The 15,943-nt window shown below is 47.8% G+C and overlaps 1 long non-coding RNA gene across 1 annotated transcript; it reads right to left on the bottom strand.

The window, feature by feature from the left end:
• Nucleotides 1-14,631: 14,631 nt before the first annotated feature.
• Nucleotides 14,632-15,677, bottom strand: LOC309653518. The gene is made up of 3 exons (XR_014259236.1): nucleotides 15,463-15,677; nucleotides 15,198-15,317; nucleotides 14,632-15,119 (listed from the first exon to the last, which is right to left on the bottom strand). It is a non-coding gene; the product is annotated as an uncharacterized lncRNA (long non-coding RNA).
• Nucleotides 15,678-15,943: the final 266 nt, after the last annotated feature.

Here is a 15,943-nt window from a genome sequence, read left to right as displayed (position 1 = left end):
GATCACAACCCTCCCCCACTTGGTTCCATTTCAGAAGATTCCAGGAAATGGGAATATAGAAAGTTCTCCAAAATAGGCCTTCAGTTCCATTCTCTAGCTTTTTAGAGTAAATGTTTGCATGGATAAGGTCTTTAAAGTTTTTGTTGGAAGTTTTCAGGGTACAAAACCATCTACATGGTTCTTTTAAGAAAATCTAGAAAATACAGAAAAGTCTAAAGCAGGAGAAAAACAGTCCCGCTCTGCAGCAGCCGTTCCATTCCTCCGGCTACCTGCCACCTCGGGCTCACAGTAGGCACCCACCTCCTCAACACACCTGTCAAGCCTCTGGCCTTTAGCTTTGGGGAGTATCTACAGGGTCAGTAACCATAATATTAACTAAGTGCATTGAGCACTCACGCATGCTAGGAACTGAGAAAACAGATTTGCCTCAACAAAACCTCTGGGAACAGCACCACTGCTACCCCCGATTCATAAAGGTAGAAGCTGAGTCTTAGGAAAAAAACACACGATTTGCACGAAGACAGTTTGTAAATGAAGGTCTGAACCCAGATCTGCCCAACCCCAGAATTTGCATTTTTAACCGTAACCCTAACCCTAACCCAAAACCCTAACCCTAACCGTCTAACCCTAACCCTACCCTAATTGTCTAACCCTAACCCTAACCCTACCCTAACCCTAACCCCTAACCCTAACCCTCAACCCTAACCCTAACCCTAAACCCTAAACCCTAACCCTAAACCCTAACCCTAACCCTAAACCCTAACCCTAACCCTAAACCCTAACCCTAACCCCCTAACCCTAAACCCTAAACCCTAAACCCTAACCCTAAACCCTAAACCCTAAACCCTAACCCTAAACCCTAACACTAACCCTAACCCTAACCCTAACGACCCTGACCCTGACCCTGACCCTGGCCCTGGCCCTGACCCTAACCCTAACCCTAACCTCATAGTGTTGCTGACCCTTCCATTGATATAATTGTATGTAATTGAACTTATTCAATAAATCTATTAAACACCTGCCCTCTGCCCAACACCCTCCCAGGTGTTGGAAATGCAATGAAAATACTCCATAAGATGCGCACCTGGTGGGCACATTGTTAACAAAAGGCTTTTACATTTTCACCAGTAGTTTCTCCGTAAGGTCATCACTTGCCAATTAATGACCATGCTGTTTAGGAAGCTCATTAAAAACCCAGGAGTCACGGTTCCCGCCAGGCTCTCCCGTTCTCCCTCGGGCACTCTTCCACCCTCTCTAGGTTTCAGTTTCCAGGAACTCGAGCCTATTGAGAGAGTGAGGAAATAGCTAATCTGGTTTTTGGATGATAGACCATAAACCAGATTTAAAGAAAAATATGTCATTGCTGGTTTTCATTCAAACAGACAGGTATAATGAAGGAAGGAATCCCTCTGGCCCTCCAGGAGTTGCCTGGGAACCTAGTCTGCGAAATACTTATACATCAAGAGATGGCTCTGAGCTGGAATTCTACAAAAGAAGAGTAGAGCAACCCAGTACAGCTTTATACCCCCTCAGCCGCAGGAGGAGAATGGCTGCAGGCTACTGAAAGCCAGCAGCATTGACAAATTAACTCCCCCCAGCCTTTGCCAAACTACAGTGGTACCTCTGAGTTCTCTGTTTCCTTCTCTATTCTGACTCTTTTCTCAATAAATCCACATTTCTTAATATAGTGTCACAGTGGAAGCAAAACAGACCTTCAATTTTGAGACCTCAATTTATAAAGCAAAGGTTCTAGGGGTTTTGTTTTTAAATAAAGGACCACATAATTTGAAAATTGTATAGGTTCTAATTCTTCAGTTCCAAGACACCAAACACACTGCATGGGGTTCCCATGGGAAGGCCCCTCTCAGCAGAAGCGCCACCGATTCCACAATGAAAGGGCAGCAAGGTGCCCTTCTCCCTTCTCTGGTGCCTGGATGGCACCCATGTTTTTCAATCCATGCCCCCTGGCAAGTTTCTAAGGTGCAATTCTGAGACCCTTCCCTTTCCCATGCCAGCAGGTGGCCAAGGGCCAGCCCGGGCTGGAGACGTACAGGAAGCAGAGCTGGGCCAGCTGGTCAGAGTGGGGTTTGGGGGTTCTCAGCAGGAGAAATCACCATGCAGGATAAATCCCTTGGCCTTGCCATAAGCCAAGGGCAAGTCTCTCAGGGCTACGGGCCCTCTCAGGTTCTCCTTGCAGAGACCTCGCGTGGGGCACTTGGCTACTTGGGAAAACCGCGCGGGAGCGAGCTTTACACCAGCAGATGTTTTGTAAAATTGGACGGGGTAGGCTCGGGCCTGTCCTCAAAGCCTCTACTCAAAGGCGAGCCCTTCCTGCGGCCGCCAGGTTACGGGGCTCCGCGACTGTGCCGAACAGCTCTGGTGTGAGTCGTGGTTCCCTCCTCCACCCACCCCCACGAGCCCCCGTCCCCTTACCTGCGGCCCGCGGCCCTCCGCTCCGCGCTCGGATGCCGCTGGGGTGCCAGGGACCCACGGGAGGGGTCGTTCCCGGCCGTCGCGCGCTGGCTCCCCGGACCCGCGCCGGGTCGCCGGGGGCCGACGGCGAGGACCCCCAGGACGCCCCGCGCCAGGTGAGCTCCGGCCAGGACGCCCACTTCCGGGAGAGGCGCGCGGACCGCCGGCGCGCTCAGGTGAGCCGCAGCCAATGCCGAGCGAGACCCGCCCCGCCGGCGCCGCGTCCGCGCGGCACAGCACGGTCTCGGCACTCCGGGCACGGGCGCCTGGGGCCGGGCGTCCCCCCTCCTGCGAGCGCGAGGCAGGAAGCGGGGCCCCTGCGAGGCCGCTAGCGATGCCCCGGCGCGCGGTCCCCTGCGGCGCGGAGACCGCTCCAGGCTGGACTCAGTGAGGCCAAGGCCGCCAGGACGATCGCTTGCCGGGACCCGGCTCGGGCGGCGGAGCTGCAGGCCCCCGCAAACAACCCAGTTTTTTAAATGGAAAAAGGACTTGAAAAGACCCTTCTCCAGATAAGACATACAAATGGTCAACAAACACCTGAAAAGATGTTAAACATCGTTAGTCACGATGGAAATGCACATTAATAACCACAACGCCATACCCCTCCACAAACACTAGAAGGCCTATAATAAAGAGAATTAAAAATAACAAATTTTGGCAAAAATGTAGAGACATTGATACAGAGTTTCCCATGGGGAAAATGAATCGGTCCAGGAGATGGATGGTGAGAATATTTGTACAACAATGTGAATGTAGTTAATGCCACAGAACTGTATACTCAAAATGGTTTAAATGTTAAATGTTAGTTTTAATCACAATGAAAAAAATGAATGAAGCACTGATGATACGTGTTAGAACACGGATGAACACTGAAAACATTCTAAGTCAAAGAGCTCATGCAGAAAAGGTCACCCAGATCATACTTAGCTCGTGTGCTTTAAATCCATAAAGGTTTTGAAATTGAGGGAAAGTCTCAGTAATGGTTTCAGAAAAAGAACACTGGATCAGAATGGGAAAAGACATTTCCATAGAGTTGCGGAGATGGTGAATGTTGAAGTGGGCCCGTGGATAGGATTATAAGGTGGAACCATAAAATTTCGTCTTTGGGTCTTTATGTGCTGGTTCCCTGGGAGAGGACCCCAGTATTGCATAAAACACACTGGAGTAGTTTATGTGAGGTAGTGTATTTTGTACTGCTACTTATAGTTTTTTTATACACTTGAAATTACTGGGGAGTACATTACTTTTCAAAAGAACCAGGTCAAAACCATGCCCAAAAAAAGCAGAGAAGACATCAAACTTCATAATAGAGGCCAAGCCTTAACCAGATGCGGTTCACCTAAAGTGGTGACGCTCATCATTCTTGTAGGGTCCACGCGTTATTAACAGGCACCATGGGAAGGTTATATTAGGAGCCACTGTGTCTTGCGTGCTGTGGATGACCTGGCTGTAGTAGAAACAGTGGGATTTCTGAATTCTAGTTTCCCACATCAAACCACCAAAAACCCTGTTAGAACTAATAAACGAATTCAGTAAAGCTGCAGCGTAAAAAATCAGTACACAAAAATCACTTCTCTTTCTTTTTTTTTTAATAAATTTTTTAAAAAATATTTATTTCTTTATTTATCTTTGGCTGCATTGGGTCTTTGTTGCTGTGCACGGACTTTCTCTAGCTGCGGCAAGCAGGGGCTACTCTTCGTTGCGGTGCACGGGCTTCTCATTGCGGTGGCTTCTCTTGTTGTGGAGCACGGGCTGTAAGACAGCAGGCTTCAGTAGTTGTGGCACACGACCTCAGCAGTTGTCGCTCGCGGGCTCCAGAGCACAGGCTCAGTAGTTGTGCGCACGGGCTTAGTTGTTCCGAAGCATGTGGGATCTTCCCAGACCAGGGCTCAAACCCGTGTTCCCTGTATTGGCAGGCAGATTCTTAACCACTGAGCCACAAAGGAAGCCCTAAAAATCACTTGTCTTTCTATACACTAATAATGTGCCATCAGAAAGAGAAATGAAGAAAACAATCCCATTTACAATTGCATCTAAAAAATACCTGGGAATAAATTGAACCAAGGATGTGAAAGCACACTGAAAACTGTAAAACACTGATAAAAGAAACTGAACAGACACAAATGAATGGAAAGCTATCCCGTGCTCATGGATGCAAAGAACACTGTTAAAATGTCCATTCTACCAAAAGCAATGTTCAAATGCAAAGCAAGCCTGGTCAGAACTCCAATGGCATTCTTCACAGAAATATAGCAATCGTTCCTATCATTTGTGTGGAAACACAAAGGCCCCTGAATAGCCAAAGGGAGTCTGAGAAAGGAGAACAGGTTGGAGGCATCTCCCTCCCTGACTTCACACTACATTACGAAGCTACAGTCACCAAAAAGTGTGCAATTGGCACAAAAACAGGCACGCAGACCAGAGGAACAGGACAGAGACCCAAGAAATAAACCTATGGTTATGCGGTAAGTTAATTCACAAGAAAAGAGCCAAGAACATACACTGGGGAAACAACAGTCCCCTCAATAAATGGTGCTGGCAAAACTGGACACCACACACCAAAGAACACTGCAGTCTGTCTACACCACACAAAAACTGGCTAAAAACCCAGTGTTCCACATGAAGCCCTTCCTCTCCTGGGTCCTCTGAGGACAGACACCCTCAGCACTCAACTAGACACAAGAAGCTTCTCCCCCACTTTTCTTCACCTTTTCCTTTAGCAGCGTCACCTCCCAGCAGGTCCAGAGGACACCTGGCTCCTGTCAGCGTGAACTGGACCCCACAGTGTCCCAAAGCCCCAGTGGGTCCTGAGGAGACCCGGCTTCTGCTACATCCGTTCTGCTGTGGAAATTCAAATTGAAATAGAGCCAAATGAACCCATGAATTCTCCAAAATAGTTAAGGAGCAATTAACTAGAAACCGTAAGAAATGAAATGATCATAGACACAGACTTTACTTATTCTTTTTTAATATTTATTTATTTAGCTTCGCTGGGTCTTAGCTGTGTCACACGGGACCTTTTTTTTTTTTAAGTTGCAGCATGCGAACTCTTAGTTGAGGCACGTGGGATCTAGTTCCCTGACCAGGGATGGAACCCAGGCCCCCTGCACTGGGAGCACAGAGCCTTAGCCACAGGACCACCAGGGAAGTCCTTAGACACCAACTTTAAAACTTATGCCAAATTCACACAAATTTATTCACAGACATTTCAAATGCAAGGCTATGAAAATTACAGAGAAACATAGAAGAAAATCTACATGACCTTGGGTTTCGTCTATAGATCACGAGCTTTGAGTTTTAACATACAAGGCCAATCACAAAAGAAAAAAATATGGTGGACTTTATAAAATTAAAGATTTCTACTCTCAAAGACCTTATTCACAAAGTCAAAATGAGGCAGGAGATAAATGGTCTCCAGCCTACGCATTTACAACTGGCCTCGGGTTCACACTTCCTGGGGTGAGAAAAAAATGGGCTCCAGGCTGGACATTCATTACCAACCCCCTGTTTACATTTCCTGAAGCAAGAGACAAACGGGCTCTAGGACTACATATTTATGACCGGACTCCTGTCTATATTTCGGGGTCTGCACCTCGATATGAAAACCAGCAACAGGAATAGGGTAAATACCCAGACATTGGACATTTTTATGGGAGGGACAGAGTGGGACTAAACCCTGTTAAAAGATCAAGAGGTCATACATTTCTCATCCTTGGGGCAAGGGAAACATTGCACATGTGCAGAAAGGTTCCTTGGGGGTCAAAAAGGAAGGGGCACCACCCCAAAATAGGTGATGCTAAGGTCGTCCCACAGGCCTCTGGGTGGTAATCCATGTTGGAAAAAAGTTGCGCACGCATGTTGGGGAGGGTCCTAGGGCAGGGCAGGTGTGGAAAAAGAAACCAGATAATTGGCCAGAGGTGAACAGAGACCCGGAAGAACTGCCCTATATAAGTGACTTAACCGCCTCTCTACTGCACTCCTCCTCATTAGGCAGGGTGTCCACACCCTTTCTCTCCGGGTGTACATCTCTGCCTTGCTTCTGTCTTAACTAAACAAACTGTTTCTCTGTGCGCTCTCCCACTTGTTGCTGTGCTATGTCTCTAATAATAAACTTTGTACCTGTTTTTACAGTTTTTACCTCTATGAGAAATGCATTTTTCGCTGGGGGCAAGAGCTAGCGGGGGTGGTGGCTAGGATTCCTGGTTTTCATCCAGGCTACCCAGGTTCAATTCCTGCGCAGGGAATGAAGATCTCGCTTCATGCCACCACTCACTGCTGCCTCTCCAAGATAAAAAAGACAAGCCACAAACTGGGAGAAAAATACTTGTAAACCACATATCCAGTAAACGACTTCGACTCAAAATGGACAAGACCTCTAGAACAACCCCATTTTAAAAATGGGTAAGGATTTGAACACACACCTGGCCAAAAAAGATATACAGATAATAAAAATCATACAAAAATTATACATATACTATTAGGGATTTCCAAAATAAAATCGTGAGCCATCACAGCACACCTACTAGGATGGCTGAACTCCAACAAAACCATGGCAACACCGACTGCTGGAGGGTGAGGAGCAACCCCTCCTCATGGCTGGGGTGCAGGCACAGCCACCTGGCAAGACAGTTCCACAGCTTTTTTCCACAACAAATCAAGCCTCCCCTCGGGGTCCAACAATTATGCGTCCAGTATATAGGCAACTGCTTTGAAAATCTATGTCTAAAAGCAGACAAGGATGCAATTATGCACAGCAGCACTATTCATAATGGCTAAAAAGCTGAAGAAATCAGGATATCCTTCACTAGATGACTGCATAAGCAAAGTGGAGGACATCCATGTCAAGGCGAGCAGAATACACCACGCCAATATATGTCTCTCTGGCATAAGGATTATTTCAGTCTCATTCAAAAAAAGAAAGATAGAAAAAACTGAGTAGAGACTGACCTTTTATGAAGGACATTTATAAGGAAATCTCCATTTGTAACCGAGTGTCCCTCTTTGCACCAGAAATAGAAGGATGATTAAATCTCAAGTCACTCTTATCAACGGAGAAGTCCAGACTTAAATCTGCATACAATACCTTTGTTTACTGTGCTTTGCATGATAACCTGCCACTAATGGCTTCCCCCCTTCCCCAAGGTCTGTTTTTATCTGAAGATGGTATTTGGTATTTAAGGTGATGGCTTTGGCCATTTCAGGGACTGACTCAATTTTTCTGGGTAGCTCCCCTGTATACGGGAGGTATACATGCTGTTAAACTTCTGTTTTTCTACTGTTAATCTGGCTTTTATTAGACGGCGGGGGTGGGGCTCAACCAAGAACCTAGAAGGACAGAGTGAAAATTGTTTTTCCTCCCATACACATGCAATGGAATACTACTCAGCAGCAGAAAGGAATGCACCATCAACCCATGGAAAGACATGGATAAATCCCCAGTATATATTGTTAAGTGAAAGAATCCAGTCTGAGGAGGCTGCACACAGTATGACCCCATTGGTGACATTCTGGGAAAGGCAAAGCTACATAGATGATAAGCAGATCATGGGGTGGGGGATTTGAAGTATTCCATGTGACACTCTAGGATGGATACCTGTCACTATGCATTTGTCTAAGCCCATAGATGTGTATAGCCCAAGGGGTCAGGCAAACTCTATTCAAATTTAATTATTTACAGTGTAGGGGTATTACAGGATGGAATACTCAAGGTGACCGAATCTAACTGTATTAGAAATGCATGGAAAAATCTCACTGTAGGGGATGGGATAAAAGGTGCTGACCTAAGTTAACTGTGGAAATGAACGCAGTCTCTAAACTAAATGCAAAATGTACACAAACAGTGGACTTTATTTTATGGAGTTCTTTCCAGGGTGTAGCAGCTAACAATTCTAAAACCTCTGCACATGTAATCTGGAAAGGAGCAATGCATAGGTAAACGGCAGATAGTGGGCACCAAGCTCCTCATTGTGGGAGCGGGAAGTTACAGATAAGCAAGGGGAGAGCCTCTGCCCTTATAATACTTGGCTGAGCTTCCTGGGAGGATGGTGTGGGGAGTTCACTGGCCATAGGACATGCACAGATCTTTACACTGGGAAGGCTGTGAAGACATTGGAAACTCACACCCCATCTTTCCAACCATACCTGCTGCAAACACTCAGCCCTCTGTAATCAGCCAGTTGCACCTTTTTAGACATTCTCGCCCCCAGGCACATAAAGGAGCGTGAGGGTCTTGCATTACCTCTAAGCTGTCCCAGAATCCAGGCCCTGGGGGATGGAGCCAGGATGGGGGTGCCTGGGCTCCTCACCAGCAGGTGAGAGGAAGGAGGAAGACCAGTCGGGAGGACAGAGGTTCCCTCAAGTCTGTGAGCCCTGGAGCCCTGATCGGATTCACCCCCAGTGGGGACATGGGTGGGGCCTGCAGTGGTTCTGTTTTCCACCCGGGCCCCTTTGATGAAACCATGGCAGCAATGGGCCCAGAAGTCTCCTGGTGGTGTTTCAAACTGACACAGCAGTTTTACAAAGGAACAGGAGAATGAAGCTGAGCTCCTGACGGCCACTTCTTCTGGCTCTGAGTTGCTTCTGTCAGGCCCACAGACACATCCGTGGAGTCTGCTGTAACCCACCTTCCCCAGCCTGGTCTTTCCTCTCCCTCCCTGCGATGAGTCCCGTGACATTTCCAGCCCGGACCCCTCTCCCAGGCCAGACGCCTCTGTCCAGTCACTGCACCCCCATCTCACCTTGGGGGCTAACAGGGCCCTCAGGGGACCGGGATCCTGCAGCTCCCCACACCCAGGAGCAGCCCCACCTTCCCTGGTTGCTGAGCCCAGACACGGGGTGTAACCGAGAAGGGCCCTACGGGGCCTTCCCAGGACAGACCCACCCCCCCATATCCTCTGCTGTAGCTCCTCTCTGAAGTACCTGGATAACAGCATCTGATGCACGCTTCCTGAGTTGTTTTACAGACTTCTACCAGATGGAAGACATTAACTACTGTACTTGATGATCAAGAGCCCCCAGACCTACTGGCACCTAAGGATTGATACTGTTCACCACCCTGTTACCTCACCATCAACCAACCAGAGAATTGTGCACCAGCTGATCTCATACCCTGCGACCCCCTCCTCCAAATTCACACTAATTCCCCTCTACACCCACAGCCCTGGCCCAAGCCCGATCTAGTCCCTGGTTCCTCCATCAGGCCCTGGCAAATCTCCCTGCCCCCACGGTGCGTCTCACATCCCACCCCAACGTGGTCTTTCTGAAGCATAAACGAGACTGTGACTCTCTCCCACATGTAATCCCCAAATGTTTCCCCACTTTCGCTAGGGTATCAGCTGGGAGAAACATCTGCCAAGGCCCTGAGAGTCCCCGGCAACCCTACTAGGCTGGTGGCTCTTGGTTCCCTGATACTGAGCACCTCAGCAGGCCAGGAGACACGGCAGGAAACCCCAGAACTGCTCACCGCAGGATGGGGCTGGCACTGCTGCTGCCTGATCAAAGAGAGCAGAGAAGGGTTCCCCAACTGGGACACAAACTCTGCACGAGTGGCCTCTCCCTTAGCTATCGCATGATACCCATGGGACTTGAGGGAAGGAAGGACCCAGGCACGTTAGTTCCTAAGCAGGATGCTGTGGGCTCAGTTGTGCCCCCCAAAATTCACATGCTGAATCCCTAACCCCCAGGACCCCAGGATGTGGCTGTATTCGGAGATGGGGTTTTTAAAGAGGTGATCACGGTAGAATGAAGTCACTAGGGTGGATCCTAATCCAATAAGACTGATGTCCTACCAGAAGAGATTAGGACACAGAAGATCATGTGAGAAGATGGCTGTCTACACACCAAGAAGAGAAGCCTCAAGGAAAAACCAGCCTGCAGACACCTTGATCTCAGACGGCATCCAGGACTAGGAGGTAGGTCTGTTGTTCAAGCTCCCCGGTCTGTGGTGTTTGTTATGGCAGCCCCGAGCAGACTCACACACAGGGTAAAGAAGGTCTCACACTAGATAGCCCACTCTCCATTGCCCTGTATGTGAGTTACAGTAGCCTCAGGAACTGAGGAAGGTGTGCCCGAGGAAAGGCACAAGATATGAGATTTTAGGCATAACACGACTGCACTGATATTTTTTCCTTTTTTAAAGATTTTTAAAATCTTTATTTATTTTTGGCTGCGTTAGGTCTTCATTGCTGCACACGAGATTTCTCTTGTTGCGGCGAGGGGGGCTTCTCTTCACTGCGGTGCGCGGGCTTCTCATTGCGGTGGCTTCTCTTGTTGCGGAGCACGGGCTCTAGGCGTGGGGGCTCAGTAGTTGTGGCACAGGGGCATAGCTGCTCTGCGGCATGTGGGATTTTCCCGGACCAGGTCTCGAACCCGTGTCCTCTGCATCAGCAGGCAGATTATCAACCACTACACCATCAGGGAAACCCCATGACTGCACTGATCTTAAACGAGCCTGATCTACATTCACACGAGATGGTTTTGTCCTGTATATACACCCACATTAGCACCTTCAGTCTCAAGGGCAGACCTTTGTCTTCACCACCTCCACTGAGAGCATTACCTTAATCTGCTCTGAACCACCTCCTATAGGATTTCCAGAACCACAAAGCATCAGAGACTGCATGCTGATGTGTAATCATGTTTCACAGGACCAGAGGCTGTGCGCCAGCTTCCGGGTGACCCTGCCACAGCAGAGCCGCCCAGCTGTCCACCAGAACCCACGTCTCTTTCTCCTGTTCACAGCCAGCCTGCACCTCCCAGCCTTCCCACCCATTGCAGCTCCAAATGGAAGTGCTGGAGGTGGTGAGGGCCTTGGCCAGCCTGTGTTCTACGATGGAGGGCACGGTGCCATGTGGTCACCCCATCCCCTGCTGGTTGGAGCCCTCCACCTGAAAGCAGGGAAGAGAAACAAGGAGGACAGAGCCTGGGCCCCGACCCCCACCTGCCCTGAACTATCACATGAAGGGAACACAGACATCTTGAGCAACAGACTATTTTGGGCGGACACTTTGTTCCAGTAACAAACTTTTGCTTTAAAAACCAAGGTGCTTTACAGATCCCTCCCCAACTATAACAGAAAGTGAGGCTTAATTTCATCACAGAATAAAGTTATGGGGAATTTACAGGCCAAAGAAACTTAGGCTTGGGATACTAAATTAGTGAAGAATCTAAACAGAGTTTGGGCTTGGGGCAGTAAATTAAAGAAGTACCAAGGGTTGTTCATATAGGCTTTTGCACCTTTCACATGAGAGACTTATTTCCTGCTTTCAAGGACATAGATAGAGAGAGTGTCGCTCTTGCATCAGCCATTTATTAAGGAACTGTAATTCAAAATAATCGATATGCCATTGTGGAGCAGCCCTCCCTGAGACCCAACAATACACAGGGGTGGGAATACATGCATATATTTCCTTGCATTATCAGCTGAGCACTTTCAGCTCCTATATGGAACTTTTTCATAACATTCTCTAGTAAAAGGAACCAGAGTCTTTGAAATAATGGCTGGCACTAGGACTGACACAGTAAATATATGAGCCAGGACAATCTTGAATCTTATATCAGAAAATAAGGAAGTATCAAGAAAAAAAATCCACAGAGTGGAATGATGTCCAAGGAAAACAGGAGCCAATGGAAAGAGCTCTCAATAGCCAAAGTAGGAATGAACTTAGCAACAAAATCTGGACTGCTGGATTATAACAAAAAGTTAAAAAAACAAAGAAAAACAAACAAACAAAAACTGTCCACAGGTGTCCATGCTGGTAAAAATAAGTAACTGCACAGGGTTTTGTTTGTTTGTTTGTTTGTTTGTTTTGATCAATAAAGTTGAATAGAAATCTCCTATGTGGAAGTCCAAATAATTGATGTGGACACTCAGCCATCCATGGATTGTGGAGGTGGAGATAACTCCTGTCTCCATAAGTGCTGGTTCCCAAAGTAGCTTCCTCCTAAAGAAGACACACAGCAGGGAAATGGGAAAAACTTAACTTCCTTGTGGGGAAATCTGACAAACTTATTTGGTCAGCCAGGTGACCAAAGTTAATAGTAACAGTGATAAGTTGCCTTGAGAGCCTGTTCCCTTGATATAAAGTGATGAGAAAGCACTTTACCTCTGTGATCTGCTTACTTAAATCCATAACTCAAGCCTAATCCTGAGATAAACACCAAGTAAATTCCAAAGCGGGACAGTCAACAAAATATCTGACCAGTACTACTCACCAATGTCAAGGTCATAGAAACAAGGACAGTCTCAGAAACTGTGAAAGCCCAGAAGAGTCTAAACAGACATGATGACTAAATGTCACGTGATACACTGGATGGCATCCTGGAAGACAAAAAGTTAGAACGAAGGAAATCCAAATGAAATATGGATGTCAGTTAATAAGTGACAATTCGGTTGAAAACTAGAATGAGAAACCTATTGTGTCACACTAGAAATCTAGAGAAAATGGGTAACTTCCTAGTAAAAACACACATTAACAAAACGGAACATAACAAAGGAAAATACAAACAGAACAGTTAAGCCACCAAAAGACCTCTTCCCCATTTTGCTTGTCCTTTCACTGTTCCGGGATTTCGCTCTCCTGGGACAGGGAAGGAACAGAGACACAGCAGTCTGGCAGTTCCCCTAAGTTCGGACCCTACTCAGTGTCTTCATCTCGCCCAGCCATGCCCCATCCAGTAGGACACCCAAGGGAGTCTCAGGGATTATTCGTTCTGATGTATCAGCTATGACTTTTTTGATTCCAATGGACTGGACACACTTACTAAAGTAAAATAAAACATTATTTTTAAACAATAGAAATAAATTAATAACTGCAAGAGACAGGTTTAAGAGTGGATTTGGACCTGGCAGTTCTGGTGGCTCACTCTCTTGCAGTGTGATCTGGTCTCTCTCCAATCCTTTGTCCTGCTAAATGCCTTTGGGTGGCCCCATTCACAGGAACACTCTCTCTCACTGCATCCAGGGCTTCCAGAAACTGCAGGCGACACCCACTCAATGTCCATTTTAACAGAAAAGAAGAGGTTCAGTTAAGGTCAGTGACTGTGGTCACCCATCCAGGGCTCTTGCTGTCCTCCCTTGATGGCAGGAAGCTCTTCCACTAGCTAAAATAGCAACTTCGCTGTTGGTGGTAAACTCAAGACTCTTGCTTTGGGCATCGGGGCCTCACATCAGAGGCTGGCCCTGATTGCCAGTGTACCTCAAAAGGCACACAGACTTCATCTGTGTCCCTGGGAGGTGGGAGCCCAGGAGTCACACCTGCCCTCTGACTATATTAATCACCCATCTCCACAGAACACATTTACTCATTTCCCAGTCTCTGCTCTCTCCTTTACAGAGAACAGAAACCAAATGGTAGGTGGTAAGGAAGCTGTTACTGAACGGAGCAGTGTCTCAAGGATGATTCTATACCGTGGAATCCACAGTTGGCTGGCTTTCCGGAGGCCGCAGGGACTGGGCCCGGGATGCACGTGGCTCCTGGAGACCACGTGGCCTCAGAGTGAGAATACCAGCTGGGAAGCCACTTGCTCCCATACCTTTGATTTTTAATGAGTATGAATGTCAAAGGTTTGCAACAACCCAAAGGCCAAAGGATTGCAGGGCCACGGTCTGCTGTATGCTGGTTGTGGCCAGGGCCACACTCAATGTCTACAGGGTTATTTCCTCTCAGAAGGCTGAGAGGCTATGAGGGAGGAGGCCCTTTTCTCAATCACATGGATGTAGGGAACTGAAACATCCCAAGGGGCCATCTACGCTGCCCAGGTAGCTGTTCAATTGCCCAGCAGCAAGGTCAGCTCAGTGATTGGCCACAGGGGCTTGACAGGGCCCAGGCAGGCCTGAGCTGGAGGACCACAGATGCCTGCCTGGATGGTCAGGGGTCAAGGGATATTCTGAGATTTTATTATCTACTACTGCCTACTCAAATGGGACGAAGGATGCAGCCAGTCCTGAAGGGCACCGCCAGCCCTCAAGAAGGCAGCATATGGGGGCTGGCAGCGCTACAGCCTTGCATGCATGCCAACATGTCCCACCGAGCGCACTGCGTGTCAGGGCTGGGCTGGAACCTGGGTCCAGCCCCACCCTCCCCATGTTGGCGGCGGGGGAACCTTCCTGACTTCTGAGGCCCTCCACAACCACAGACTGAGGTTAACTTGGAGATGAAACAGCCAGCAACCAGAGCAGATATTTCATTCATCTTCTTTAGAGTCCAGGATGCGGAGAGGAAGCAGAGGCGGAGCAGAAAACCAACAGTCCAGCTCGACCCCGCGTCACTTGTACCAGGTGAGTCCCGTCCATCGTGGAGGCTCAGATAGAAGAGAGAGGGGAAGGCGAAGCAGGCCCATTAGATCGTGAACACTAGGTGTGTAAAGTATGAGTACTTTCTGGTTTTCTTTTTATTTACAGGAATTTCTATTTTTCAATCATTAAGATACGCTATTAGTAAAATAAAAAGATTAAAATTGTGTATACCTTTTCACACGCCCTTCACTAAATGTGAATTCTGTAGAAGGTACACATCTTCTGAAATCTCTTCTTACAAGAGTCACGGATTTACTTACTAAAAGCTGGCTGGAATCAACACAGGTGACTTTGCAGTTTTAGGATTGCCTGGGTCCGTGGCTTGCTGGGCTGCAGTTCCTACTTTCCACCTCTGTAAGATGCAGGTGGAGAAGAAAGGGTGAGACCTGTCTCTCTATGAGCTGTTCAGCTAGGACTCTGAGGTACCTACCTTGTGCAGCACGTGGTAGCAGAAGCACGGGTCACAGCAGGAACAGAGTACTTGGTCTCGGCCCTTAGATGACCCAGAGTGGACATTACATACTCAGCCAACAACCAGAAAAGAGAGTCCCTTTATTAAAAAAAAAAAAAAAAAAATTACATTCAGCCAGCACCTTGGGTTCACCCAGGCCTGCTCTGACCTTCTGTTCCCCCTCTAGCACAGGCCAACGAGATAGCTCTGGGCAAAGCTGTGTTCCTACTCACCTCGCACCCACCTCAGTCAGGTCTTGCTGAACCCAGAGAACCAGGAATGCTGACCATCCTTCCAGTTTGGGGCCCCAAGGCTGTAAGCTCATCGCAGTGGGCCAGCTCTCTGGGGTCCTTCCGGCACACTCCCGAGGGTAGTGACGGGGATGCAGCTGGAATCTGAGTTGCACAATCTGCTCATTTCACCTTCACTCGTTACGAAAAAGGTCTTTACCCATGAAACATTCACCCCACTTTTGGTCCTTTAAAAAAAAAAATTTTCTTAAGAACTTTTACACCAAAGTGTCTTCCGGAAAGCAAACGTTCAGCAATAAGATTTACTTCAGTACAATTTCATTTTATGTACATACAAGTGTACTTAAAGAGGGCCATGTATAAAATGAGATGCCTCGTTTGCCATTTCCTTGAAGTCTGAGGCACATGAGGGTGAGCATACCTGAGGTTTGTGATTGTTGCTTTCATGAAGTACTGTCTTCTGCCTTTATCTCC

This window comes from Balaenoptera physalus, assembly GCF_965194825.1.
Source record: "Balaenoptera physalus genome assembly, contig: HAP1_SCAFFOLD_464, whole genome shotgun sequence".
In the NCBI taxonomy this organism is placed as follows: Eukaryota; Metazoa; Chordata; class Mammalia; order Artiodactyla; family Balaenopteridae; genus Balaenoptera; species Balaenoptera physalus.
Note: the sequence above shows the minus strand (reverse complement) of the source record. Positions and strands in the feature narration are given on the sequence as shown.